Raw genomic sequence first — 27,953 nt, 5'->3', positions numbered from 1 at the left:
TGATTATTGCATGATAGTAATAAGTTAGCAGGTCTGTACACTTGAAAATCACCTTGAACAGACAGAAATGTCCATATATAGAAAGGGTGATTAATGCATATGTAGTTATTGAGCATCTATATTTCCATGTGCTATGGTATGGGCAGCTGGTATGGATCCTGGAGGTAAAAAGACCAAACCTTAAATCCTGCCTTAGATATATAATTGGCTGTGTGCCCCTGGGCAACTCATTTGACCTCTCTAGTTCTCAGTTTCCACATCTGTAAAATGGGGGTTATCAATAGTATTCACAGTGCTTTTGTGAGGAACAAATGAAATACACACATGTATACACTATGGTGCCCCAAAAGTTTTAGTGAAGCTTTAAGCACTGGCTTCCTGACAACAATAACTTTAAGCAGTAGTTTAAAAGTTTACGAAGACTTTTGGTGGATCCCATTTACAGAAAGTATTCTGTAAACTTGAAAGCATGGCATAAATGCTAACTATTGTTTCTTAGAGATAATGATGATGTTTGGTGTAAACAAGGAGAAAAGGGGTTTCCCAAGCAAAGAGAATAAAATCCTATAACTCTCTGAGAATACACCTTTTCATGAGAGTTTACACACACCAACTCTGATGTGTGGAGAAACATTCAGGATTTTCTAATCTATGAATCTGGCTTTGACTCCTCCATTTTAAAATATGGGACAAATGCAAAGACATGTTTCTCTTTTGTTCAAAAAACTCTAGCTTAAAAATGGGATTATCATATAATCTAACACAAAAATGTATGAAATTTAAAGCAAAGATAGGTAATTATGGCTATAAATGTGTGGATATATAGTTAGAAGGGGGAGATGGGTCCAGAAAACTCAGCTAAATTGAGTATTAATTGTACAAGGTCGTACCACTTTTTTTTTTTTTTAAAAGCAAACAACTAAGAAGTCACTGTGTCACATTATTTGGATGGCAGCATTGGAAATTTAAAACTTCTTTACTTATTTTCTTTAAGGGAAAAAACTTCGCAAGTCCTTCAATTACAAAGTTGTGAACTGTATGTACTTATAGTCTTAAGTACATGTCATTCAATATTTGCAGCCAAAAGATTGAGTTTCACACTCTCAAGACCTAAGAGTGTCAAGGTTTTTCATGAATGCACTTATGTTCTCCATTGCATAAAGGTTGGCATGCTAAAAGACCTGCTTGCCCACTGGCGCAGCTAATCAACTGCCCAAATATTATGTGGAGAATAATATCCAAAGTTTCCTTAGCATTTTACCTTGACACTGAATTACATCTTCCTCTTCAAGGCTCATTAGTTAACAAGCAGAAAGTACCTATTTTGCATATAGCTTGGTGCTGGGTCCCCTAGGTACAGGAGAGGAGAGATACAAAAACAGAACAAACAAACAAAACAAAAGAGGAAGTAAATAGAAGCAAGTTTACAGTCTAGTCAGGGAACAATGAGAGAATGTGAAACCAATTTTAGAGAGTCAGGGGTCAGAGCCAAAATGTCAGAGTAGAAAGACATACATATACTAACTCTTCCCACACAGCCCATAAAATACCTGCAAAGAAAGACTCTCAACAAATTCTAGAGCAGCAGAAGTGGAGAACAACAGAATGGAGGAGATTTCCAGCCCAGGGTGACCTGAAAGGCCAAAGGGACACACGAGGCTCTGGGAGGACACGAGCAGGCCTCAGGGGCAGAATCCCCAGTCAGTAGCAGTGGTTCGTAGATCCCTCAATACACAGGTGCCAAAAGTCAGTGACAAGGTTTTTTCACCTGGCTGAGAAGGGAGAAGGGCGAAGGGCGAAGGGCCTTCCCAAGCTCCAGCCTTAGGCAGTGGCAGAGGCCGCATCGGCAGGCAGCAGCAGTTCCCACAGCAGCCCCTATGGTAGCTAGCATCCATTGTTGGATCATAAAACCCCTGGGTGCACTGAGCAGCTGATTCTTACCTCAGCCCTGTGAAGAGGCCCTGCAGCAGCTGATCTTTATCTCACACTGAATGGCAGCCCTGCCCCCACAGCTTCTCTGAATCTCAGCTCCCAGGGCTGGCTTGGTGGAACTAGAGGCCAGGTGGCTATGAAGAGGAAACTCTACTACTCATATTCTGGGCACAAAAATTTCTTGTTGCTCCCAGACCAGTGTACATGCTTGATTGGGCCACCTTGGAGGAACTGAGATCTTACAGATACCCAGAGTATACCCTGCTCTTGACAAAGGACCCAAAAGTCAAGTAACTGGTTGAGAAAATGCCCAAAAAAGGGGAAAAAATAAGACCATAGAAGGTTACTTTCTTGGTGAACAGATATATTCTCCCATCCTTTCAGATGAGGAAGAACAATGCTTACCATCAGGGAAAGACACAGAAGTCAAGGCTTCTTTATCCCAAACATCCAAAATAAATATTCAATGGGCTCAGGCCATGGAAGAGCTCAAAAAGGATTTTGAAAATCAAGTAAGAGAGGTGGAGGAAAAACTGGGAAGAGAAATGAGAAAGATGCAAGAAAATCATGAAAAGCAAGTTAACAACTTGCTAAAGGAGACCCAAAAGAATGCTGAAGAAAATAACACCTTTAAATTTAGGCTAACTCAATTGGCAAAAGAGGTTCAAAAAGCCAATGCAGAGAAGAAGGCTTTAAAAAGCAGAATTAGACAAGTGGAAAAGGAGGTTCAAAAGCTCACTGAAGAAAATAGTTCTTTCAAAATTAGAATGGAACAGATGGAGGCTAATAACTTTATGAGAAACCAAGAAACCACAAAACAAAACCAAAAGAATGAAAAAATGGAAGATAATGTGAAATATCTCACTGGAAAAACAACTGACTTGGAAAACAGATCCAGGAGAGACAATTTAAAAATCATGGGACTATCTGAAAACCATTACCAAAAAAAGAGCCTAGACATCATCTTTCATGAAATTACCAAGGAAAACTGCCCTGATATTCTAGAAACAGGCGCCAAAATAAATATTGAAAGAATCCACTGATCACCCCCTGAAAGAGATCCAAAAAGAGAAACTCCTAGGAACATTGTGGCCAAATTCCAGAGTTCCCAGGTCAAGGAGAAAATATTGCAAGTAGCTAGAAAGAAACAATTCAAGTATTGTGGAAATACAATCAGGATAACACAGGATCTGGCAGTTTCTACCTTAAGAGATCAAAGGGCTTGGAATATGATATTCCAGAAGTCAAAGGAACTAGGATTAAAACCAAGAATCACCTACCCAGCAAAACTGAGTATACTACTTCAGGGGAAAAAATGGTCTTTCAATGAAATAGAGGACTTTCAAGCATTCTTGATGAAAAGACCAGAGCTGAAAAGAAAATTTGACTTTCAAACACAAGAAAGAAGAGAAGATGAAAAGGTAAACAAGAAAGAGAAATCATAAGGGACCTACTAAAGTTGAACTGGTTACATTCCTACATGGAAAAACAATATCTGTAACTCTTGAAACTTTTTTCAGTGTTGGGTAATTGGTGGGATCACACACATACACACACACACACACACACACACACAGAAAGAGACAGAGAGCACAGGGTGAGTTGAATAGGATGGGATCATACCTAAAAAAATGATATTATGGGGTGAAAGAGGAATATATTGGGAGGAGAAAGGGAGAAATGGAATGGGGCAAATTATCTCCCATAAAAGAGGCAAGAAAAAGACTTTTCAATGGAGGGTAAAAGGCGGGAGGTGAGAGAGAAAACACGATGCTTACTCTCATCACATTTGACTCAAGGAAGGAATAAAATGCACGCTGATTTTGGTATGTAAACCTATCTTACAATATAGGAAAGTGGGGGAGAAGGGGATAAGCAGGGTGGGGCAGATATTAGAAGCGTGAGCAATGGGAGTAGGGAGCAATTAGTTTCAACACTCCTGGAGAGGGACAAGGTCAAAAGAGGGAATAGAAGTAATGGGGGGCAGTATAGAATAGAGGGAAATATAGTTAGTCTTATACAACATGAGTATTATGGAAGGCATTTGCAAAACTACATATATATGGCCTATATTGAATTGCTTGCCTTCCCAATGGGGATGCATGGGGAGGGAGGAAGAAAGAGAAGTTGGAACTCAAAGTTATAGGAACAACTGTTGAGTATTGTTCTTGCATACAACTAGGAAATAAAAAATACAGGTAATGGGGTGCAGAAATGTATCTTGCCCTACAGGACAAAAGAAAAGATGGGGATAAGGGAAGGGAGGAATGTTAGAAGGGAGGGTAGATTGGTGATATGGGTAATTAGAAGGCTCAGTGTCTTGGGGTGGGGGGAGGGGAGAGATGGGGAGAAAATTTGGAACCCAAAATTTTGTGGAATTGAATGTTGAAAACTTAAAACAAATAAATTTTGAAAAAAGAAGTAGGTGGGGATAAAAGTAGAAGAGGAGCATTTTTTTTCCAATGACATCTACAGATAAATAAAATCAAATGTGTAAATAAACTATCCAACAAACAAACAAACCCTACTGTGTTCAGTCTACTATCAGCCCAATTTGTTTTATATTAGTTTATAAATTGAGACTTCAAGATCTGAAGATAGAGTGTTCTTTATTTGTTTCCCCTCTCTACTCCAATTCCATTCCTCTGTCTCTCACAATTTTCTTTTTACATCCTATTAGGTTACTATATCACACATTTAAAGGTGCTACAACCTCATAAAGCACAAATTAACATCATTTTGGTTATTGTACAAATACTACCCTCACAATCATATTCTATATGAAAGCATAAAACTATACTATCTATAAATATAGTACAAATCCAGAGAAGGAAAACATATGCATTTCTTCAATCTGCAACAATCTATTGAAATGACTATTCTCTATAAATCAGTTGAATATATAACAGCATGGTTAAGCATTAATAGACTTATAACCATTAAAAACCACATTAAGATAAAAACAAAGGATTACACCTATAACTATACTTATACCTATAGAAATGGAATTTGAAAAATATAGCATTCATACGTCAATCAATAAACATTTCTACTGTGTGACAGACATTGGGGTAAAGGCATACAAAAAAGAAGGAAAAACAGTCCCTAACCTCATGGAGTTTACAATCTCATGGAGAAGACAACATGCAAGCAAATATATACAAAACAAGAAATATATAGGACACAGGGAAAAATTAACAAAAAGAAGACACTGGAGTTAGGGAAGGCTTTCTGTAAAAGGTGAGATTTTAGCTGAAATTAAAAAGGAAACCAGGAAAGTCAGTAGCCAGAGCAGAGGAAGAAGAGCTTTCTAGGAATGGGGGACAGCCAGAGGAAATGCCTGCAGCCAAGACAGAGTGTCTCGTTTGTGGAACAGCCAGGAGGCCAGTATCCACTAGAACAAAGAGTACATATTGGGAGGGGTAGAGGTGTAAGAAAACTGGAAAGATAGGAAGGACTTAGGTTATGAAGGGTTTGAATGTCAAACAAGGAATTTTTTTTTGTTCCTGGTGGCAATAGGCAATTTATGCTAAAATACAAATAAGCAATGTAATAAATGATATGATATACAATACCCACTGAAATGCCTACTGAATATATTATACTGCAAAGAAGTAAAAGGACGTGGAAAATACTAAAATATTTCTAACAACTTTTTTTATAGTAAACAAAGAACAGTGGATAAACAAACTGTGCTATATGAATTTAATAAAGTATTATTAGGTCATTAGGAATGAAGAACATGAAGAAATTAGAAAACTTGCAAACGCTTGTATGAACTGATATAAAGTAGGCAAAAGCAGAACAATTTACACAATGATTACAATGTAAAAAAATCCATACTGCAAGACTTCAGAACTCTGATCAATGCAGTGACCAATCATGACTTCAGGGACTTTTTGGTGAAACATGCCTCTTGACTCTTGGCAGAGAGGCGGTAGACCATGGATAGAGATGAAGACATACACTCAGTGCAGTACAAAAGGAAGACTATATTGCCTCTGAAGCGAGAGGATCTGTGTTCAAATCCTGCTTCTAATTCTTACCCTATAAATTTGGACAAGTCAGTTAATCTCCCCATTTCTTCTTCTGTAAAATGAGAACATTGGATTAGATGACTTCTGAGGCCCTTTCCAGTCCCAGAGCTACAATCTATTTTCAGACACAGTCAATGTGATAAATTGCTTTACTTGGTACTTATTTGTTGCAAGGAAGGGTTCTATTGGGAACAGAAAATAGAGAAATCATTAGGAAGTGACAATAAAGTTTTTTCAAAAAGAGAAATTTTAAAATAAAATATTTTAAATGAAAAAATAAAACCTATTTTAAAACCATGCCTTCTTTCAACTTAATGAAACAGCCTGAAAGTAGGAAAGACCAAAGATGGGAATAGATGAATAAAAGGAAAATCATTTCCTCATCAGAGGCTTTAGGAGGGAGAGCTGGTTCATTTTTTTAACAAAAAACCATGGAAAACAATAATAATAACTAAGGTTTATACTGTGCTTTAGATTTTATAAAAAACTTTACATGTCTTATTTTACTTGATCCTCATAACAACCCCGTTGTTAAATGCTAATACAATTTCCATTTTATGGGAGAGGAAACTGGGGCTAGCGAAAGTTAAGCAATATGCCTGAGTTCACACAAACACAACAGTCACATGCAAGCTGGTTAATAGACATCTGCTAAAACGTTTTATATCTGTTGGTGGGGGAGGGGAGAAGTATTCAGCAGGGTTAAAAAAAATTAGGCTGGCAACAAAATATTCCTATTACCGGAATTTAGAGGTGATCATCTTTGAGAATAAAATAAGCCAACAAGCATCTCTTTGGTACTCATCACTCATTGTCTTTGGGATAGCAAATGCCCTGTCAAATGCTGAGCCATGCACATCTGTGAAAAGTAAGGTCTTCTCAACAGTCCCAGAGAGAAGCCAATGGCTTCTTAGCCAGAACAGAGACCAGGTGAGCTAGGCGGTAAAGTCGAGGCCACTCCTCACTAGCTGTGTCCTTTGTGATTGTGCTCCAACAATATAGAGCTAGCCCAAGCCCAGAATATTTATAGCAACAACAAATCTCTCTGGGTTTCCTTCCTTCCACCCATCCGGAGATTGACTGTCCCCACCAGTCCTCTTCTAGATTCTCAGTACTATAAGAACATAAAGGCAATGCTGGATTTTGAGTTCTAAGGCCACTGGTTCCAGACTCGAGACCCTGTGCTTTCTGTTTCTTGGTCTCCTGCCAAACACTATTACTGAATGATGTTCAAAAATGATTCCAAGTCAACAGGAATATGTTTGTCCTACTTTGATTTGGCTTCAGTCCCAAATGATCAGCATATGAAAAAGGGACAGTGACAGAAATAAACCAAATCAAGACATCCCAGAATAGGTCTGAAGTCCAAAGGGAAGAAAGAACATGAATTGAGAAAAGTCTTCCTTCAGGTAAGAAGGAATTCTCTTTGAAAAGAATTAATAATTTGAATAATCTTGATCTTGTGATCCATAATTACCAAGGACAGTTACCTTTAGAAGTTTCCTGATTACTATGGTTTTAATCAATTCATTAAATTGATTAAGCCTAATTAAGTTGACTATGCTTAATGGTTTAGTCTAGCCCTGGGGGTTAATACAATTGGTGCATCCCACAAAGGACTTCAAGGATTTCCTGCTTCAAAAGACTTAATTTTTTTACCATGAACAGTTTTTCCAATTTCAAAGGGAGACATGAGGAGAATACAAGATGCAGTATGTTTGTCTGGATCATTTCCCATGTTATTCACTCAAGATATTCTCATTCCAGAGGCAAATATAAGACCTTTAGTTTCCAGCATAAATTTACTCCAAAAAAAAAATCATCGAATACTGGATTGGAAAAACTGGATGTCACATCAGAAAAGAACTTGGGGAGCCAATTGTTTTTTACATATAAAACCAGCAACCGCAATTGATAGAACCTGACAAGGAAGTAGCTGAGGAGCCAAATATGTTGCAAAAAGTCTTGAATACAGGTCTCTGTTTGTGGAAAGTCAAGATTGTAAAACATGTGGAATGAGTCATATTTGAACAGAGGAATATAAAGACTTTTGGGGATTTCTCAAAAAGGAGAATTCCTTTCTCAGTAGTAGCAAATAAAGAATAACAAATCACAAATTTATACAGTAATTTAAATTTTAAGAGGAGCTTTCCTTTGCAACGGCCTTGTGAAGCAAGTTGTGAAAGGAAGCCTTAATATCCCCATATTGTAGAAGAATGAATGAATGAGCGAATAAACAAATAAGTGATTTAAAAATCATCTTTTCATGGGGGAAGAGGGCAGAGCCAAGATGGCAGAGTAGAAGCATATGTAAACATTTCTTCTTTAATGTCATTTCCACTGATAAAATCATATTGATTTCCAATTCTGAACCATATGATGGTGCCAAAGACTTTGATAATGAGAACTTTCTTTCCTGGGTCTTCAGTAGCTCATGTTGCCATACCCACAGAAGTGAGTTTCCAGGATGATAGATGTTGCTTTTCTCCATGATGACCACAGGGGCTGGGTGGGGAAGCAGGACCAGCACTCTAGGCGGTACTGTCAATCCTAGCATTTTGGGGCCTATCTCCTCTACTGGTGGTATTTTGTCAGTAGTTAGTGTTGGTGACTGTGAGGAAGGCACGCCCTTTCTCCACAGTACTTGTTCCCCTCAATGACTGTGGGTCCCCAACAGAGGGAGGGGGGGAACATTGAAAGAGACTCTGCTATTTCCAAGGGTCTTGGGTTCAAGGTTCTGGGTTATCTCTATCACAGTATGAAGAGAAATGGTGGTTGATGTGACAATGGTAGTTTGACTTCCTTGACACATGCTGTGTCTTTTTCTTAGCTGCTTCAATTTGGCTAGTATCCTGACCCCATTAGTATAGCCCCCTCACTTTACAGATGAAGAGTAAAAGCCCAGAGAGCTTGCCCAAGGTCACACACGTAGTACATAAACCCAAGTCCTCTGATTCCAAATCCAGAACTCTTTTTTACTCCACTCCACTGCCTCTCTAACAACATCCAATTATTAGGTTTTGTCATGTAACCTCAAAGGTTCTTTTCAGCTTTAAATTTATGATCCTATGAATGCTGGATTGTACCCAACGGAAAAGGTATTAGCCAAAAAACCAAATTAGAGTCAGAAGTAAAAGAAGACTATCAATTTCCTTGAAAGGTGGCAGTGTCTTGAAAGATTCAGAAATGGGTGGAGAGGTAAAGCAGACTGGCCCCACCAAAAAACACATCTTGATATATATGAATATAATGATCTAGATATGAAATAAAAGAAAAGCCTCAGAACAACATATAGAGAAAAGATCTACTATTTGAAATAAACATCAAGACAACTTAGAGGCTACTTGGTGTAGGGAAGGGGTGCAGGGGCCTCTATACCATCTATAAGTGCCCTGGAAGCCCCATACTAACTTAGAAAACCACATATTAACATTATCTGTTTTACTGATTTTCTTAACTATTTTTCAGTTTCATTTTAATGTTTCTGCACTTAGGAGCTTTGGGCTGCGATGCACCTGTAGGCTTCCTGTCTGATACCTCTATTGTGAATGGTCTCTAAAGTCATTTTAACTTCTGCCTCTGACAAATACTGGCTCTCTGACTGAGCCTTCCAAGTTCTCACTCGTCTGATCAGTCACAGTGGGACACACAATACTTTGTCTTCATCATAGTGTGCCATTTTGGTCATCTTCCACAACAAAGGGCAACAACCAACCAATCATATGCTTGGTTGGACAGGTCACCTAACCCGTGGGCAGGTCACATGACCGGTCTGTGTTCTATGCAACTTTCTAAGACAATAAATGTCTAAGACAAAAAGTGACCTTGCATTGGTCAAGAGAAAGGAATAACCATTTCTACAGAGCCTGCTATGTAGAGTTTTCTACTTGTGAAATTGTAAGAATAATACCTATCCAAAACAATTACCTGAAGAGAGTGAAAAATGGGAGGAGATTCTAATTTGGTCATAAAATATCTTAAACTGGGCAAAGAGGCATATTCTGTAAGACAAATTTGGGCATAGGGCATTAAATGTAGTATAAAAGAAAACCTTAGAGAAATCACAACTGGACAGAAAGTCAAAGATGGAGACAAGGTTTTCCCAAGCAGAAGCAACTAACAAGGTCATATTTTCTTTCTTTCTTTCTTTCTTTCTTTCTTTCTTTCTTTCTTTCTTTCTTTCTTTCTTTTTCTTTCTTCCTTCCTTCCTTCCTTCCTTCCTTCCTTCCTTCCTTCCTTCCTTCCTTCCTTCCTTCCTTCCTTTCTCTCTCTCTCTCTTTCTTCCTTCATTCCTTTCTTTCTTTTTCATTGTTTTCTTTCTTTACTGGTGCTCATTCTAAGGGTTCTGAGGTGGGAAATTTTCTGTTATTAAAAAACAAGGAGAAATAAGATAAAATATTTACCAGACTTTTAAAAAATTCACTAATACGTACAAAGGGGTACAGCCAAATAACTTTAGGAGCAATGATGAGCAATGATAAAGCTTTCTGCACTTCTGAATAATCTACCAACATCAGGGGATACGTTACTCAGACATGGGCAACACTATATAAGCCATGCCAAGGAAGGGCTATTTGTGGCTATAAGACTACCACTGCACTGATAATTTCATTCAATTCACCAAACATTAGCACTTACTATGAACAGATCACTATGATAACAACCCTTTTGGAGCACAGGGATTTGCACATAGTACAACTTAATAAATTATTAAGTACCTTCTATGTGATAGGCACTGTGGGGAATAGAAAATTTAAGAAAACCTGGTCCTTGCCCTCAGGGAGCTTAAAGTCTAGTGGGAGTAGCTAAGACATACACAAACAAAAACAAGACGAGGCCAAATGTAAAAACTGTTGTAGGTGACATAAAAGCCAAGTACTATGGGACCATTCTCATAATAACATTAATGCCTCATATTTATATGACACTTTAAGACTTACAAAGTGTTTCCTTCACAATAGCCCTGGGAGATCAGTAGCAGAGGTGAGAGATATGACTTCTGTTGAGAGGAACATGAAAGATTTCTTGGAGGAATGTAGCCTCTAAGATGAGCATTGAAGGAGAGGTTTTAGTAGCAAAAACAATAATGTGAACAAAATTGAGGAAGTTGAAAAGCAAATGAATGTTTGGGGAATGGAAAATAGTCCAAAAATTTTAATAAACCCCCCCCCAAGACGAATAGGGTTAATTCTGGAAGCATTAAATTTGTATGTTCTCAAATCTTTATCCTTCAGGCCTTGCCTCGGAGCGATTGTGTTTATAAAACCACAAAAGTACATTCACAGAGACTGAAAAAACCATGGCAAATGTTTCATAAGTAACCAGTTCACCAGACTCACTTCCACCCTGACAGCAGTTCTAGGCCTAGCTGGTATATTATCTACAGCTGACACCTGGCACATAACAGCATCTGGACTCCACAATTCTCCTTAAAAAAAGAAAGGGAAAATGATACAAACATTCCCCAAGAGGGACGAGATTAGGAGAGCGCCTCACTGAGCTATTCTAATGAGGTGTCACCAGACTCAAAGACATTACAGATGCATCCAGGTTCACTAGTAAACCATTCAGACATGTTGGAGGTCACTGTTGCCTAAAATAAGCTCAGAAAACCTTGGGAGCAGTCTTAAAGAATCTAAAAGAAATAACTGCTACATTGTTGCTGTTTTTTTTAAACCAGCTGACAAATATTAAGAGAAAGAGAACATTTCTGCATCACAAGATACACAATATCACAAGTTTGTAAGATCAGTACAATCCTCTCATCTTTCTTCCCCTAATTTTCCAACAAGAATCAGGAAATCATTTTAGAGAGAGAGTATTCCATGGTAATCAAGCGTGCAAACCAGTAAGCAAGAAGTAGTAGTAAGAGCCAGGAGTCATAAAGCCTGGGTTCCAAAACTGGCTCTGTCAGTATGACCCTGGGCAAGTTTCTCAGTTCTCCGGATCTCAGTTTCCTTATCTGTAAAAGGGGATAACATCACCTCTTCTGCTTAAGTGATAGGGTTGTTGTCCAATGAGACAAGAGATAGGAAAGCACTTTACAAATTATATAGCCTATTACATACTACAGATCAGAGGTGTCACCCACGCCCTGGGCGGCCCAGTAATATGCAGCTGCAGGGATCCCGATATATTCTTTAGTGGCTCCCGTCACTATTTGAGTTTGACACCACGGCTGTAAGGGAAATATTAGCTGACAAATTCTATCTACCACATGAGAGAAAACTATGAGTCAAGATTGAACCACCTCTTTTTCTCCACTTTCTTTAATTCTTCTTGCCTTTTTTCCTGCAACATGGCCAGTATGGAAATATATTTTACATGATTTCATATGTATGATCAGTACCTTGTCTTCTCAGTGAGTAGGGATTGGAGTGAGGGAGAGAATTTTGAACTGAAAATTGAAAAATGAAAGTCTTAACAAAGAAAATCTAAATCAGGTTATGCAAAAATTTCTTGTATACAAAAAAAAAAACCACTTAAACAACAACAACAAAAAGAAATATTCTGGTAATAATGGATTTTGACTTTCGATTTCAATGGCCACTGCGAACCTGATCCTAACATCAAAAAAGCAGGTTTAGCAATATGTACCTATATAAGGCCTTCTATGCACATATGTCATAATAAGGCAAATAAGGGAAATTTTGGTCATTTCTTATCACTTTGCATGGTAGAATGGGAGGAACAGGCTTCTAGAATCAGAGGGCCTACGTGCAAATCCTACCTTTGACATTTACCACTTGAACTTGGGAAAATTACTTCACTTCCTTTTTTTCTTTCTTTCTAGGTGGCTTCTCATGTCCCTCCAAGCTCTAGGTCTATGAGATTATGACTTGAAGACAGAATGAAGCATACAATAGAATCCTTACCTGGAACACAGGTTTTCAAGCAGGGTGCTCCCCTTGGCTCCTGATTCTCTCTTACCTCCCCCTACCTGATCAACTATTAAGTGCTATTTTTGCTACCTTCATAACATCTATCCTATATGCACCCTTCTCTCTTCCGGTACTGCCATGTCCCTGGTGCAGGCCCTCATCATCTTGTGCCTGGACTATTGCAACAGGTTTAATAGTTACAATATCTCCCTGCCTCAAGTGTCTCCCCACTCCAGCCCAGCCTCCACTCAGCCATCAAAGTAACCTTTAGAGTACAGGTCTGAGCAGGTCACCCCTCTATTCAATAAACTCCAGTGACTCCCTATTACCTCCAGGATCAAATAAAAAATCCTCCAACTCTTAAAACCCTTCATAACCTGGATCCTTTCTGCCTATCTAGTCTTCCCTATCATGTACTCTGCAATCCAGAGACACGGCGTCTCCTTGCTGTTCTTTACATATGGGCCTCGTCCATAGTAGGAGTTCAATAAATGTTAGCTGAATGACTGACGTGACCACTCCATCTCCCAACTCCAAACATTTTCACTGACCAGGCCACACTCCGACTCATGCCAGACCACACTCTCTCCTTATCTCCACCTCCTGACTTCCCTGACTTCCTTCAAGTCTCAGCTAAAGTCATACCTTCTACAAGAAGCCTCTATCAGTCTTCCTTAACCTCAGTGCCTTCTATCTAAGATTACTCCCAATTTATCCAATACATCTTGTTTGTATCTATTTGTTTGCATGATGTCTCTCCCATTAAATTCCCTAACAGCAGGAACTATTTTTTATTTTGTTTTTTTTTTCATTTCTTTGTAACCTCACTGTTTGGCAGAGTACTTAGCACACAGCAGGTGCTTAATAGATGCTAGCTGTACTTGCTATGTCAGTTAAATCAGATCTCATCCAGCCTGTTAGAAGAATTGACATGGGAGTTGGAGTTGAGGGGAACACACTCAGGGTTGGGGTAAGGAATTTCTTGATGTTTTACAACATAGCCTATATGGCAAAAGGTAAAGCGAGAGTACCCTGAAAGTTCCTTAAGTGCTTTCAAATTCTAGAGTAGTCTTGCGACATACTGGGAGAAAACTGTTAGACCTCGAATCACAAAAGATCTGGACTCAAACCTCTGCCTCTGGCCCTTAACAGTTGATTGACCATGGACCAGTCATTTCACCTCTCTGAACCTCAGTTCCCTCACTGGTCAAATGGGAGTGATCGTTATAATACCCACTATGCAAAGCTGTTACAAGGGTCAAACGAGGCAATCTATGTAGTGCTTTGTAAATCTGAAAGCACTAAGCAAATGTCAGTCCTTTCTTTTTTTATTTGCCTGAGCAGACACATCATCAATAACCGTGATAAAAAGAACTTGACCTTTGTAAAGAGTCAATATCTTCTGACTTCTAGACATGCAGCCTGGGACAGAAACACACCAAAGTGAAATCCAAACCTCAGGCCTTTTAAAGGGTCACAGACTGAACACCCTTTAGGTATGACAGTCTAGATACTCAGTGTCCTGTCCCTAAAGGACAGGACATTGCACTAACTGGTCTAGACGAGAGGCTGGGGAAGGGGGGAGGTGGAAGGCTGAGAAAACACTGGGGTGGGGGGGAGGGGGGGAGGAGAAATGAAGAGGGGAGTGTTAGAAGGGAGAAAGGAGGAGAAAAATGAATGAGGGAGAAATAAAGGGTGGAAATTGAGCGGATGGAGCCACTGTGTCTTGCTGGCAGCACATCTTTCCTTACCAAGTTGACTTTGTCGCTGTGAATGGTGTTCCACCAGCCACAGCATCAAACACTTGCCAGCATCTGAGCAGTGGGGGGTGGAGTCCTGCAGACACAGCAGATTCCCATCTGTCATCAAGACCAAGCTGTGGCTGTCAATCCTCCAGGCCTGCCAGCTTCCCGGGGAAACTTCAGTGTTACCAATCAGCTCAGCCTACCGCGCACACGCCACCCCAGCTACGCACCATAAAATTAGAGGTTTTACAAGAGCTATGGATTTGGAGCTGACCTACAAGAAAGCAGCACAGGAGGGCTCTGTGGCCCCCCAAAATGCATGGTTGTGGAATACTTAGGGCTAAAATCTCTGTTTTGTGGACGCAGAAGGACCACTCCAACAAAACGGGGCTCTCTTTTTACACGTAATCAAAATTTGCCCCAACACAAAAATCAGGCACATTTCCTTTAAAAAAACAGGCAGATGGGGGTAAAAAAGCATTTCTGCTTGCGTAGGTAGAAAAGAGACAGCTGGAAAGACAGTTGCAATCCCTTTTGTTTCATTCATGCTGTTTCTGAATCCCAGTCATGCCCAGTCATTTTCTCTTTAGGAAATGATACATTTTTTTTTCTGGGAAAAAAGTAATCAGCAAAGAAATTACCTAGAACAAATAATGATTTGGAATGATAAAACTACCTTAGATTTTAAAATTAAAACACCTGTAGAAAGCTTTAAAGGTTTCTGTTTCTATTTCTTTGTTCATCTTCATGACTTACCTGTTAGTTTGGGAGGGAAGGTATTATTATATTCATTGCACAGAGGTGTGACCTGTCCAAGGTCTTAAGACCCAGACCTGAAAAGGACAGGACCCCAGAAGGACTCACCGGGTAAGTACAGTAGGCACTTGATAAATGCTTTTTGGTGATAATGGTGATCCTGCCTTCCAACCCAGTGTTCTCGTTCCTCAGATGATTCACACTAGGCAAAAATATCTGCTTTGGCTACAAAGAAAGAATGTAGACTTGCAAGCTGCCTAAAGGGACAGATCCCAAGCACAGCGACAATGTGACAATTTACCCACAGCTTGGGTAAATTTGATAAAGAAGCCAAAGACTAAACTCAAGAAGACTGAGTTAAAGATAATCTACCCCATTCTCACCATTTGCCACTTTAAAGTGATTAATCTGAAGACTTAGGTATTAATCCATCATACTTGCCACTTCTCATCCAGAAGCAGAACTAGGGAATTGTAATGAGCTACCTTCCTCCATTTTCCCTACACCCCCACCTAGTTCTTTTTCATGATTTAATAGATTTCTGTTACTATGTACCAAATCATCACTGCTTCCTTTGTCATTCATTACACAAGCCAGCAATTCCATGCTAAAATTACCCTAGCTCAGCAGCAACCTTGTTTAAACAACGAAATTTATGCCTTTTACAATCTCTTAGCCAGAGGTCTGCAGAAATACTGTCAGGTCCTACAGCCATCTGAAATATCAGAATTAACCCTAATTCACTGATAAAAGCAAGTATAACATTTATTTAGCATATTCAGTGCTGATGACAGGAACTAGCTTCTAGTATATAATCTTTGGTTTCCTGATTGGTGAGGTGCAGATATTCTTAAAACTCTCCACTATGAGAGACTCAATCTCTTGCTTTCTGTCCACTCACTCAGAGGGTGCCATATCCTTCCGGATTCCAGAATTCAGTTATTTCAAGGCATAGCTAACTAACACAATGGTTTTCCTAATAGGCAAAATGGACTTGCCTATGAAGACAGGAGAACATCAGAATAGGTTTTCTCTTGCCTCATGAGGCTCTCACTATCTACCAAACAAGATTTTTCACATGTGTCTAAGATGACTTTTAACAATGAAGTGAAGTACAAATGTAGGCTATCGATCACAACTCTGACAAGAGCAGGGATACTCCAAATTCCTCCTATCTACTGACTGCTCATTCCATGGAGGTCAAAGCTGGGCAGATGATCTATTAACATGAAAATACATAAGTCCTCAGCCTCTGGTCATTCTGGGGAACTAGGGATTATGTTAACAACAAACAAATATTTACTAATTACCTACTGTGTGCTGAGAGATCAACTCAGCAGCTAGAAAGCCAGACTCAAAGTCAGAATGACCTGGATTGGAAGATTGCCTTTGATTCACACTGGCTGTGTGACCCAGATTGGGCAGGTGACTTAACTTAACCTCTCTGTGCTCTAGGCAACTCTGTAAGATTATAAATTTGAGAGAAAGTGTTGACTGGCATTGGTAGAAAAAAAAAGTTCTGATCCAGTAATTCCCTAGATCAATGAAATCACAAGCCCAGTCCCTATTCCCTCTCTTTATCACTGTGTGTAGAGTGCCATGCTAGGTGCCTGAGGGTGATACAAAGCCTTAGATACCGAAAGATTTACTAATCATTTTTTCCTCTCTTAGAGGGCAACTTCTTCAGAAAGATCATGTGTTTTTGTTCAAGAAGAAAGAAGAATTAAGAGGATGGTCTGTGTCACGAACAGAACAGAATAGGAACTGAGAGAGTCCTAATAAGTTATTCTGTCAGTGAGTAAGCATTATTAAGTACCTACTGTATTCCAGGAACTGTGCTAAGCACTAGGGATATAATGAAAGGTAAAAGGCAGTCCTTGCTCTCAAGGAATTCCATCTAATAATAATACTAATAGTCAGTTTATGGTAAGAAGACTAGTAATTTCTCTCCACAATATATGAACATAGCTGCCTTAGATATTTATATATACAAATACACATTATAGCATATATATACAATAGGTGTATTTGTAAATTATCATATGCTTAGATGTGTGTATATATAGTTTTATATTGTACATAAATGCATTATATTATGTATATATATATATATACACAAATGTTTTATATTAATGGGAAGAAGAATATGAAAATATATCTTTGTTAGATACATAAGCCCAGTTTTATTGGTAGCCACCAAATAAGCACAGCAAACAGCTAGTCATTAAATAAAACATAAGTTTATAAGATTATATATTAAATATAACTAAGTACACTAAGTATATGTATATAAGATTTAAGAAACAGCTAGATGGTTCAATGGATAGACTACTGAGCCTGGAGCCCAGAAGACGTGAGAGCAAATCTGACCTCAGACGATTTCAAGCTGTGGGACCTTGAACAAGTTACTTAACCTTTGTTTGCCTTAATCCACCAGAGAAGAAAATGACAAACCATTCCAGTATCTTTGCCAAGAAAACCCCATGGATAACACTGGCCTGCTATGATCTATGGAGTCACAAAGAGTTGGACATGACTGACTAACAATGACTTAGAGGAAAAAGAGATGGCCCAGGATCCAGAAAGGACTAGGTTCAAGTCTTGCCCCTGTCACATTCTCTCTGCGTGATCTTTGACAAGTGACAGTACTCCATTCAGCTTTCTAAGTGGAGAAGGCACCATCTTGGTAAAAGGAAAAAGATTGATTGCACTACACCTATAAAACAAAGATAGGTATACGTTCAATGGTACGTGCAGGAGTTCTCAGAACTACCACTGTTAATGGTCAAAGAGGTTCTATTTATGAATTTTCCCTTGAAGGTATTTTGTCATTCTGTCCCTTCTTCACTAGATCAGCGATGAGAGGAAAGATTTGCATGGAAATGCCATTAATGCTCTTTCCATGCCTCTTTATTTAGATTTCCCCATTTAGCCATTTATTATCACTGGCACTGTTATAAAGGGAATGGGGGAGGAGGAATCCAGGATACAGACAAGGAAAGGATTGCAGAAGATGCTTTGTGAGTAGGACAGACATGCTTCCATATGAATAAAGCAGATTAGGAGATCACATGTCTTTGGGTTTTTTAAAGAGGGCAATAGCCAGGGACTCTCTGAAGTTTGTTTATTTGCCCGCGGGTCATATGAAAAGTCTAAGTATGTGTAATAATAACTTGCTGCCAGGAACAACTGCATTTGGGCAGGTCACTTTGATGGTCTAAGGAATGCTCTTAACCCCTGCATGTCTATGGTAGAGCTAACTTATACCTAATAATGTTAGCATTTGATATGAGTATATGTCAATAATGCACACCATAAACAAAGCTGACTCAGGAAATCCCAAGGCTGTGAAAGTAGGCTAGGGCCCTTATCTGTAGATTTTGAATGAGATTGCCTGATAACTACTGATATCATTTGTAGCTCTATGATTCTTATATAATCCTGAACACAATTAACAGATATGGTAAACTAAGTCAGTGGAGTGACTGAGGCAAGGGTCCTATAAGTGCTAGTCAGATCAGCAGAAAACAAATTAAATGTGTAATCCAAATATGTAATGGATGATTATAGATTTATAGATTTTATAGATTTAAAGATCATCTAATCTAACATGCTGTTATTTTATAAATGAGAAAACTAAGACCAAGAAGAGAAATTACTTGCCCAAGGTGACATAGCTAAATAATATCAGAGTTAGGACCAAAATGGGCAGCTAGGTGGTACACTGTATCGAGTACCGGGCACATCTTCCCAAGTTCAAATCTGGCCTCAGATACTTAGTAGTAATCTTAGGAAAGTCCCTTAGCCCTGTTTGCCTCAGTTTCTTCACTTTTAAAATGAGCTGAAGAAGGAAATTATAAACCACTTCCATATCTTTGCCAAGAAAATCCCAAATGGGGTCATAAAGAGTCAAATGCTACTGAAATGACTGAACAACAACCAAAATTCAGACATCCTGATTTCTAGAATAGTGTTCTTTCCAGTGTACCTCGATAGTTCTTACGTCAAGTGCCTTCAAGGGCCACTTATATCAAGTGCTTCCAGAGGAAACGTTCCCAAAACAAAACAAAATTTATTTTCACCTAGAAATGAATGTACCATAGGGAAGGAGTACTGGGAAAGATAACAGCTTATTATTAATATTATTCTAAGAATAGCTTACATTCATATCAGAATAATTCATATTCATATGTAGCACCTTGTATTTACAAAATATTTTAATGTCTTATTGCTTTTTTGATTTTTTTATATCATTATAATTTAACTCAATTTCTTCTCCCTCCCCTCCCAGAGAGTCATCCCAAGTAGAACACATTTTTAAGACAAAAGAGGAAGAAGCACTAAAAAAATGTTAAAATATGTGCAATTGTAATGTTAATGGGAGTTAAAAGATCTTCCCATCCATTAATGGGCTCTGGTGGAGCTTGATTAGGGGAGGCTTGTTTTACAGGAAGGCTCACACCTTTTGTTAACTGCTAATGAGGCACTGGGTCATGAGGGTTGTGCCCTCTGGTTCTGAAAAGTGTATATGTACTCTGAGGTGAGGTTTTGCTTTGGGGGTTTATTCTTTGGAAGAAGATGAGACCCCGGGTAGCCATTAAGGCTACCACCCCCTGCCTCCCCCTTTGAAAATCCAGATTTTGGTGCTTCTCTCTCTGGTAACTGTATATATGTAATGATCAGACAGTTGGATCTGTATGTTGATCTGTGATGCATGTATTGCTTATGATCACACACTTAGAAACCCTGTCTGTTGGTCTTTATTTCCTCTTTTTGTATTTTCTCTGTTGGTATATGAGATTAAAAAAGATTGTTGACCCCTCAAAAGTTGTTTTCCTTTTAGAAAAAACAAATCTAAGAACCTGTTTTAGCAGGCCATCCTGGATGTGCCAGGGTGCTTGCTGCTACAGCAATCCACCACATTTGTAGACCTCCCATCTTTGCAAAGGGTAGGGCTGGGAATTCTATTCTCATATACGTTCTTTCAAGCCATGTTTATTCTTTATAATTCCGTATAATTCAATTTTGATTTTTGTGTGTATGCATTTGTTCTTTACACTTCCACTGCTGCAGCTGTGTAAATTGTTTTTCTAGGGTCTGCATCAGTTCATGTAGATCTTTCTCACGTATTCTTCACACTTTTAATTTCTTATAGCACAGTAGTAACATTATACTGGTATTTATCACAGTTTGTTTAGCTAGTCTCCAACTGATGGGCCTCTACTTTGTTTTGGTTACAAAATAGTTTAACATGCATTGTTTCATTGGCTAAGGAATTTCTAATATTGTAAATTGTTAAGAAAACACAAAGCAGCATCTTATAAAAGAAATCTGTCATGAATTCCTAGGCAATAAGAAATAACGGAGTAGTGGGAGGAAAATGTAACATTCCCTTGTAGTCAACATCTAAAAGCTTTTATTAAAAATTACCTGACTTTGCCCACACAATGTTGTGTTCTATGCTATATGAGAGTTATAAAGACACAAACTTGTCCCTGAGGCGGTGGGCTGAGATGTACTACCATTAATACATGAAATTAGTACAGAAATCTCCCATTTATCCAGAATACAAAGAATTGGAAAGATTCATGACCAGAGTTTTCTCCATATTCTAAAATGTACTATGTGGAAAAAAGACAGATGGCAGGTCATTTTTGACTTAATTTCAGTTTATTCAAAATTCCCATGATAAATCTTGGATTTAATATAGATAAAACTCAATCTCCTACACCTTCTTCACTTACAGTTTTTACAGTGATAACTGATGTTTAGAATGATGACCCTGAGATCCTACCAAACCCCTAGAAACTCTCTTAATCATTCTGTTGGGTATAATTTCAGGTTGCATTTTAAAAAAATTCTTGGAAAACTGATGTCCCTATAAAATAAATGGAAAAGTATCACTGTATCAGTGGACAGGGAGTTGGCCTCAGAATCAGAACAATCTAGGTAAAAGAGTTGCCTCTGACATTACAGTTGTGTGTTTCTGGGTCTAACCTCTAATGCCCCAGGCAAATTTCTGAGACTAATTCTCTAATTGCAAAAGAGGTACCTATCTGCTTTAGTGGAGGGTGTTTCCTCACTGGAGAATACCTGACATTAATGAAATCACAAGGACAAACAAACAAACAAAAAAAAGATAAATATGGCAATACTCAACTATGGTATCACTCAGACACATGATATTGAATTGATTAAGCTACCTTATTCCCTAATAATTCTGGTTGAAATTCAGTTAAATATGTGGAAGAGGACAGTGAACTGCTTAAATTTATCTTCTTCAAAACCTCTAGGCAGCACTTTTTAAACTATGGATCTTGACTCCACGTGGGATCCTGTAATTGAATGTAGGGGTCATGAAAAATTTGGCAACAGTATAAAGTTTCTGAATGCACAATAACCAAAAATTAATTCAAAATCAAATCCGTAAAGAATCTGAGGTGTTCTGGTAGTACTTGCCCATGTTGTACTATGAAACTTCACTGTAGCCTTAGTTCTGAACACACAACATGCACACCTTGCACAGCTCATGCCCTCAAGCTACATAATGCCAAGGAAAACTGCTAGAAACACCTCAACTCAGATTCGATACTACTGTATGTTATGAATTACAGTGTTTTTACTGTATATTCAAAATCCTTAAATGAATTTTGCCTTGGGATTAGGCCAGAATTTCCAACAATTTCTGAAATGACCCTAAACGTACTTCTGTCATTTTGTACATATTTATGCTAAGCATCATTCCCAGCATTTATGATTATAAAATCAAAATATCGATCAACTCTGAAAAACGCTGAAGATACTTCACGTCCTGCAGTATCAAATATTCCACCAAGATTTAATTCTTTATGTAAAAATATTACAAGCACATCCATCTTATTAGTATGCAAGTTTGCTTTCATTTTTCACAATTGGTAAAATTACATGTATACCAAAAAATTCTCTTAAAATAAACTTCTTTATGATATATTATCAGTAAAGGTTTGATTTGTACACCTATTTTATAAACCTATAAACCTGGAGCTGTATAAAAATTTCTCAGGCAAAAAAGGGTTGAGAGTGGAAAAAGCTTAAGAAGTTCTTCTCTAGAGAATTGTTCTTCATACTATTAATTGAGTAGGAGTTCTGATTCATAGGGGTATTGTTCAAAAAAGCACGGAACTTGGAGTTTAGAGACCTGTGTTTAAATTAAGTGTTACCATTTTCTAGCTGTGCCACTGGGGCAAATCATTTAATGTCTTTGAACTTGTGTCTAAATCTATAAAATGAGAATAATCATTCCTGTAAATATCAGTTGAATGCAGAAACAGATTTGATAATAATGAGATTTACTTACATATAGAATCAGAAACATAAGAGGGAAAATGAAGTGGAGAATATTTGAAATTCAAAAGAAGAAAAATCAGAAATGATATCATGATTGGAATAAGCTATAAACCATTAGGCTTCTTAGGAGAAAATAGTTGATACAGATAACAATTCCAGCATGCAGACAGAACATCATTTGATAGGATGCTTCAACTAAATAAACATACGCTATAGATCTCTCTTTGATAAAAGTGGAGCAGTTGACAAATTCTTGACATGTCTTGTTGGTGCCTCTACCTTTTGGAAGATACAAGAAGTGAAATGTCTATTCTGCAACTAATTTTGACCAATAAGGAAAAAAATGGCTGATGGCAACCCATGAAGGATCTATCTAATTCACTAGTTGACTTTCTTTTGTTATTTTTAGATCATGATGATACAGGTAAACACGCCATCTACATTGATGTTTTGTACTTGCCATACAAAATGGCCACATTTCCCTTGGATTATTGCCAAAGCATAATAGAGAATTGATGCAATTGTCCTAAGGAATACAATTAGAAACACTATTTGGCTTAATAATGTAGGTCAGAGCAAGGTTGGGGGGGAGATAGGTGATGCAACGGATAGAGCTCCAGACCTGAAGTCAAGAAGACCTGAGTTCAAATCTGACTGTGTTACCATGGGCAAAGTTACTTAACTCTGTTCCCTTATCTGTAAAATGTTCTGGAGAAGGAAATGGTAAACCACTCCAGTGTCTTTGCCAAGAAAACCCCAGATGGTATCATAAAGAGTTGGACATGACTGAAAAATGATTAAACAAAAGGAAGTTTAAGAATAATTTTACCTCAGCTATCTGAATAACTGCTTCATTCCTCCACCTTGGCTAGAAAGACATAAACTTTGTGTGGCAAGAGTCCAAGAAGGCATACCAGCACCTCTTCTTGTAGTTCTTTAACTCTTTTTACAAATTCTAGTCATTTCACAAGTACTGAGAGAGTACCAAAGTGATTGTGTTGTGCATTGGGACCAAGATGGCAACAAGGACTAAGTCTGAAGCTGTGTACCTAGATATTTAAAACCAGATCTGAAAAAATAGTAGTCTCAACAACTGGCTCACCTAAGAAATTGTGGTCCTTTGTTAGTTTTATAGGGGAAGGATATTCAATTTACAATTTTTAAAAATTTAAAATAGCAGCTGCTATTCAAAGACTGTTGCCCTTAATGGTGAAGTGAAGATCTAACACAGTATTTCATGTCAGACTTATGAATGATTTAATGCTCCTTGTTTACTAATGTGCTTTCCGTAAATAGCACTCTCTACCAATGGCCAAATTAAGCCAAGTTATTTCTAGAACTTTACTAATTCTGTTCAACATTCTAGCCTTGTGTCCCAATGTATGGAAACACTGTCTATTTAATACTATTAGGGATAAGGGAAGGAAAAGAGAATTGATTTACTTGTATTTACAATAAAGAAAATGATTCTCATTTACTTATTCTTTAGGATCACTTTGTTTTATGGGCTACCATGGTCAAAGAATTCATTACCAACTGGTCAACATACTGGCTACGAGTCTTTCTGTACTTGACAAGGCAATCCTCAGTCACTGAGCTCAGTCTGTCACAGGATGAAGCTTTAAGCCTCTGAATCTTGAAAAAAGCTGCCACAACTTGCACTCTATCAGAATAATTTTTAAGAACTCAGGGTGCCACAATGACACATTTAGAGTAGGACTTGTGTGGAGGACTGGACTGCATGAAGAAAATTGTGCAATACGTTCAATGATCCTAAGCTGCTCCTTAACATAAAATCCTATATTTTCATGCCAACATTTTCCCTGTAATGCTATGTAGCTACGAATTCAAGTCAACAAACATTTATTAAGCCCCTACTACATACATGATACTATGCTAGGTACCAAGAAGAAAGCAAAGGTTTATGCCCTCAAGGAACATTCTACTTGGGGAACAAAATATGTACACACGTAAATAAATGCAAAAGATATAAAAAGCAAGGTGAAGTAATTCCTAGATGGGTCGGTACTAATAATTTGGATGGGGTGGAATCAGACCTCAAATATGAGGTGGCTCCTGGGTTTGGGAGGAAGCTGGGGATTCTGTGAAGCTAAACATGGTGGGGCACTTATGAAAATGCAGGGAGGCAGAAAATGCAGCTAATATTGTGCCCAGGGAAGAGATTATAGGCCTATTTGGCTGAAAGTGAAAGTTTGCAGGGGTGAGTAGTGGGAAATAATAATGTAATGCTGGGGAAGCCAAATTGTGCAGGGCTTTAAATGCTAGGGTACGGAATTTATAATTTATCTTAGAAGCAACAAGCAACCACTAAAGAATTTTAGTGGGGGAGGGGGATTTAGTCAGATTTCTGGTTTACAAACATCAATTTGAAAGTTGTGTAGAGGATGAATCAGAGAGTGGAAAGACTAGAAAAAGTCAGACCAAATTAGGTCTGAACAAGGATAAAGGTGGTATGAGTGGAGAGAAGGGAGTAGATGTGAGAAATGTGAAATATTGTGGAGACGGGATTGGTAAGACAGCAACTTAGTTTAGGGAGAGGGAAGAGGTGAGGACGATTCCAATGTCGAGAAATCTAAGTGATAAGAAAGATTGTTGTACTATCAGCAGAAACAGTAAAGTCTGGAGGAAAGCTAGGCATGGGGTGAAGGGGAAATATGAGTTCCATTTCAGACACGTTAAGTTTGAGAAATTAACTTAACCTAACTTAACTTAACTTAACGGAACAGCCAGACAAAGATGTGCAGCTGGCAGGTGTCCAGCAAGATAGTAAAGGTTTGAAATTCAGGAAAGAATTGGAGTTGGATACATAGATTTGGGAGTCATCTAGATAGAGATGATAATTGAACCCAAAAGATCCTTAAGGGGGAGAGTATGGAGAGAAGGGAGTTCCCAGGACAGACCCTTGGGGGATTCTTACACTTAGTGGGTAGGATGGGGATGATGACCCAGAACGGTCACTAAGGAGTTGTTAGGCAGATAAGAAGGGAACCAAAAGAGACCAGCATCATGAAAGACAAAGGAAGAGAGAACATCCAGGAACAAAAAAATAAATAGAGACAGAAAGACTAAAGGATAGAACATTTTCTAAGCGTTTACTATGTGCCAGTACAAGGTTAAGCATTGGAAATACAAGGGAGAAAAAAAGACAGTCTCTAGCCTCGCCCCCAAGAAGCTAATTTTCTCATGAAAACAACTGAAAACAGGGAGCTGGAAAGGAGAAGGAGGATATCCATGTAGAGAAAAGGTGGGAAAATCTGGAGAGTGATTCTGGACAACAAAGACAAGAGAAATTAACACGAATGGACAAAGCACTTCCTTAAATGGTGGTCCTGGACAGGACTTGCCAATTGGAGGAAGAGGGCCTCCAGGGTCAAGGAATCTCCAAGGCGAGGAGATTTCTGGGGTGGAGTCCAAGAGTTAGGAGTTGACATAAGACAGAAATGACATTGTTGAAACCTGAAAAGATATCAAGTAAAATGAGAACAAAAAAAAAGGTCTCTGGGGTGAGAAGGCATACTACAAGGAATTGAGAAGTGAGTGCGACATAAAAAGAAATGGAGGCAATGTATACAAACAGAACTTCTTCCGGTTTGGCTGTTCAAGGGAGAAAAAATACAAGTCATTAGCCTAATGGCATGGAAGGATCAAGTAAAGGATGTTCAAGGATGGGGAGACCTGAGCATGTTTACAGTTATTAGGGAAAATATCTCTTTGGATAAGAAGAGATTGAAGATCAAAGAGAGGTTTTGATCATGGAGGTAAAGTCCCAAAGGAAATAGGAGGAGAAGCCCACCTCTTTATCAGAGACTTTAGCAAGTTGTGAAACACCATGAATTCATGGAATGGTGGGTGAACCAAAGAGACATATGTGTTACCAACAATGTCTCGTATACAAGAAACTGTGTATTTCTTTATCTGAGAACTGTCTACTCATAATGTTCTTTTACTATTTATCTACTGAGGAATGACTCTTTTTTTAATATATTCACAGAAGAAAACAAAAATGAAAAGGCAAATACAAATAGCATATTTGTTACTGCCTTATTAAATTTAATAAATGTATATATCATATATTTTAAACTATATATAACTGAAGTTCATAGTTTCTTATGCAAGACTTTTTCTTGTTCTTTTTTGTATATTGAAACATTTGTGTTTTTATAATTAAGTTCACAATAAAATTTTTAAAAAATATGTAAGGTATTTTTTAAATATATAAGAAATGCATAATCAGAAAAGGGGGTGGACCATGCATCTAGCAAGAATGAATGGTAACAGATGTATCCATAAAAGGTCTATAGGAAAGTTTCTAGTCTGTTATGCAGATCTTCAGCAAAGAGTTTACAGAAGGACATAGACAAGTATCCTATAAAGTGGTAGGGTGTGGATAGGATGCTATCTGCCCAGATGGAGTTAATACCCACAATAAATAAGATGAGAGATCTACTGAAGTATCAAAACATATTTCCAAAACACAATTACACTAATATTTATTTGTATAGAAACTTTTAAAAATCTTCATCATATTTAACATTCTTAAATGCTGCTTTTCTGGTCCTTAAATCTTTTAAAACAGATGACAGCAGTATCCTTAAAATAAAGTGTTAAGATAAAGTATCCTTAGGGTAGCTCTCACTAAGCAGAAGATATAAAGAATTACTACTACTATCACTACTACAACTACTACTACTAGCTAATATGGGGGGCAGCTAGTTGGTGCAGTGGAGAGAGCACCAGTGCAGGAATCAGGAGAACCTGAGTTCAAATCTCCCCTCAGACACTTGACACTCACTAGCTGTGTGACCTTGGACAAGTCACTTAACTCTAATTGCCTCATCCTGGGTCATCTCCAGTCATCCTGATGAATATCTGGTTATTGGATTTGGATTCAGATGACTTAGGAGGAGAAGTGAGGCTGGTGACCTGCACAGCCCTCCCTCACTCAAAACAAAGTCAAGTGCAAGTCATGTCATCATTTCTCTGATGGCCTGGGCTTCTTCAGCAACGAAGGACAAACACAACGACATTTGTGTAGTGCTTACTATGTGCCAGACACTGCACTAAGTGTTTTCCAATTATTATCTCATTTGACCCTCACAACAATCCTGAAAGGCACATGCTATTATTATCCCCATTATACAGATGAGGAAACTGAGGCAAAGAGAGGTTAAGTGACTTGCCCAGGGCCACGCAGCTAGTAAGTGTCTGAGGCTGGATTGAACTCAAGCCTTCCTGAGTCAAGTCTCGGCACTCTA

At 38.3% G+C, this 27,953-nt stretch overlaps 1 protein-coding gene and 1 long non-coding RNA gene across 2 annotated transcripts in view; both read right to left on the bottom strand.

Annotated features, from left to right (window-relative positions):
* LOC140512826 (uncharacterized) overlaps window positions 1-26,808 on the bottom strand; it is a 67,021-nt gene extending 40,213 nt beyond the window's left edge. The window contains exon 1 of the long non-coding RNA XR_011969951.1: window positions 1,769-26,808. This is a non-coding gene — a long non-coding RNA (uncharacterized lncRNA). The remainder of the gene's footprint in view (window positions 1-1,768) is intronic.
* RBM20 (RNA binding motif protein 20) overlaps window positions 1-27,953 on the bottom strand; it is a 233,425-nt gene that overhangs the window by 126,138 nt on the left and 79,334 nt on the right. The gene's annotated exons all lie outside the window — the stretch shown is intronic.

The sequence above is a fragment of the Notamacropus eugenii genome, chromosome 1, assembly GCF_028372415.1.
Source record: "Notamacropus eugenii isolate mMacEug1 chromosome 1, mMacEug1.pri_v2, whole genome shotgun sequence".
In the NCBI taxonomy this organism is placed as follows: Eukaryota; Metazoa; Chordata; class Mammalia; order Diprotodontia; family Macropodidae; genus Notamacropus; species Notamacropus eugenii.
Note: the sequence above shows the minus strand (reverse complement) of the source record. Positions and strands in the feature narration are given on the sequence as shown.